This window comes from Octopus bimaculoides, chromosome 1 (assembly GCF_001194135.2).
Source record: "Octopus bimaculoides isolate UCB-OBI-ISO-001 chromosome 1, ASM119413v2, whole genome shotgun sequence".
NCBI lineage: Eukaryota > Metazoa > Mollusca > Cephalopoda > Octopoda > Octopodidae > Octopus > Octopus bimaculoides.
This window is the reverse complement of record NC_068981.1, coordinates 25,394,254-25,397,630: the sequence shown is the minus strand read 5'-3', so window position 1 is coordinate 25,397,630 and position 3,377 is coordinate 25,394,254. Positions and strand designations below refer to the sequence as shown.

Here is a 3,377-nt window from a genome sequence, read left to right as displayed (position 1 = left end):
ATATATATATATATATATATGCATATATATACATGTATATGTATATATATATATGTATATGTATATATATATATATATATATATATATATATATTCGTACATATTTAGATATCTATGTGCGTATAAATATATGTATATATGCATAAGTATATGCATATACATACACTCCGAGAGTGTAGTGGGTGCTTTTTACACCCACTACACTCTCTGAGTGGTTGACATTAGGAAGGGCATCCAGTTGTAGAAACTTTGCCAGATTTCGTGAATAGGGACAAAGAGTGGGCAGAAGAAGGAATATTCCAAGAAACTGAGAATTTCATGTTTTCTCTTTTAAATTGCAATACCATTTTGGATAAACTAGTACTACTTTCTTTCATTAAAAGATTATTTATGATTATTCAAACGTAATTTAAGAGTGGGTTTGCGTGCAACCTATTCAATGAAACCTGGAGAGATCATGTGTTGTAATAGTAGCTTTATATACAACATTCTTCATTTTACAATTACCTTTAATCTCATAGGTATTAGGGATTCTTCAGTTGCAATTGTTATTAATATTAGGCGTACTATTGTTATGTGTATGTGTGTTGATAGAGGAAGAATTTGTGTGAATATAGCAATCGTTGGTAGAAGATGCAGAGCTATTTGAATAGTTGGGGTTAGTAGAAGTATTAGAGGAGGTAAAATGCTTGTAGTAAAGTTTTAGTTTTCTATTGTTAAAGGAAGAAATGATCCTAAATAAGTTAGGAAAAGCAGACATGCCAAATCTAGTCATTCTGTTATTGAATATCACAGCATACCTAGATTTACTAAAATTTGATGTAATAATAGAACGAAGAGACTTTATAAAATTAGACTTCAATGTTTAGCAAAAGGAAATATAATCCAAATTATGTTATTATTGTGTTTCTTATTGGTATGGTAGTTTTTATTAGATGGGTCACCCATTCGAATAAAAGGTATAGGTTTCTTTTTATCTCACGTATTAACACCATCACTAACATTGTTGTTGTTGTTCTTCTTCTTCTTCATCGTCTTCTTCTTCTTCTTCTTCTTCTTCTTCTTCTTCTTCTTCTTATTATTATTATTATTATTATTATTATTATTATTATTATTATTATTATTATTATTATTATTAATATCACCATCATCATCATCATCATCATTATTATTTTTATTACTACCATTATTATTATTATTAAGAAAATATTGGACATCATGAAGTTTGGTTATACAGTTCTGTGGGGGAATAAGAGTATGTGAAGAAATAACATACATTTTTGTGAAAAGACTTTGTTTCATGTTATTATTTTCGGCTATGTTAATGTTTTTCTCGTAATGTCTGCCAGTGACATTAAAATTGTGTATCTTATTAGATATACATGTATTGGTTGAAATTTGGTTAGTAAAAGTTTTGTTATTTGGTCCATAGTTCTTAAAAATTGCTTTCTTTTTTATGGTGGTGTTATCTTTACAAATATACTTCATAGAGTTAAGTTGTGTGCAAGGGCGTTCCAATTCATTGTGGTGTTTAGAAATTGTGGTGTGTTTATTGAAATTCATATCCATATAGCTGTTGTTATGATTGGGAAAAATCATTGTTAAATTTGTTGTACTTAATTTGATATTTATAACCAACATTCCTAACAGATTGTAATAGTCTTTATGCTTATTAAAAATTTCTTCATTTGAGGATAATGAGTTAACAGATTTATGACCGCGGCAGGACATAATCAATATTAACATAATACAGACTAACACAGAAACACTTACACTACCATAACTATAAACTAACACAGAAATGCCGACACTACCATAAATGTCTTTTAAGCGGAAATTTTAAAGTTTTTTAAAGTTTTTTTTAAATAATTTATATTGGATTAAATATCAGATAACTTTTACTTTTAATAGTTCTACATGCAATTTTTCCGAAATTATATTGTTTCTTTTAGAATTTGCATTTAAAATTATACCATTTATAATTTTTTTTATAGAATGGCGGTGCTAATGATAGTGATAATAATGTTAATGTCAGAAGAATTAATGCTGAAATCACATATTTTAATACCAAAAACCAAAATATTTTTGGCACCAATTTTAAATTAAAAGCTTGCCTAAATTGTACATCGAATCAGGTCAATAGTGGTCATTATTCTTGCATATTTAAAAATAATGACAAAGGGAATATTATTAGTGACACTCAATTTACTGCATATAATGTCAATTTCCCTTCTAAAGTGAATAATATTGTTGCCTTATTTTTTGAACGTATTTAATCAAATTTTAAAAATTTAAATGAATTACAAATATGAAATTGTATTTCTTTATCTAATAAACTAAATATTTGGCGGCCTTTCCCCCATTAAATCCAACCAGCGAATCACCGCGGTATGTGGGTGTAAATTGTATGATAACGGGCTAACGATGGTACTCGTACTTGCTTTTCTTAATGAAGATTTAATGCTTCAAAAATGTAATCTAAAAATGGAAGAAATTTTATGGGACAAAATATTTTGAAATACAAAAAAACTTCAACAACATGCTCTATTGAAAAAATGTCAACCAATATTAAACTTTAAAAAGAAAGAAACAAATAGGTATCTCTTTTAAAAATTACTAGTATTTCTTAAAAGTATTAAAAAAATTTACTAAAACGCCATTTGTTTCTCTTTTTTTAAATTTAGAATAATTTATTATTCTAATCTTAAATACATACAAAACTAATGAATATTTTAAGGCAGAAAAAAGATGGTAAGTGACTACTGTTACAACAAAACGACAAAAACATTTGATCAAACAAAGATTAAGAATTGCAATAATGTATAGACATTCTCAAGCAGAAAATAGAATTTTAATTGCAAATTATTAACAGTGATAAAAATATGCAATAACTATTTCAATTTATTATTTCAAATTTGAAAGTTGCAGCGCAATATTATTGTTATCAAAAACATAATATCATTATAATAATAATAGACATACAACATAAATTAATTGGGCAGAAATGTAAAGTTAAACAGTCTTAAATTACTTAAATTTACCCAAAATGAGTGGGATGTCCATTTTTAGTTCAATTTATATAACATATATACATAAAATAAACTAAAGTTAATAAAATAAAAGAAGCTTGCATAATTCAATTGCATAAAAATAAGTGTACATATTGTTATTTTCTATATGCATATATATGTAGGTCAAATCAGTTTGAAAAAGAATCAGCCCACTCAAATGTGAATAGGGCAAGTCTTCACATGAACTCACTTCGTTCTTCGGCTTCTTATTTCAAAATATACATTTATAATCAGAAAAATATACATCTATAATCATAATCGTTACAGAAAAAACAAAGATTATCTAATTGTCAAGTCAACATTACT

General features: G+C 26.5%; 1 protein-coding gene across 1 annotated transcript in view; it reads left to right on the top strand.

Annotated features, from left to right (window-relative positions):
• LOC106868542 (interleukin 17-like protein) overlaps nucleotides 1-3,377 on the top strand; it is a 55,926-nt gene that overhangs the window by 48,737 nt on the left and 3,812 nt on the right. The window lies entirely within an intron of this gene.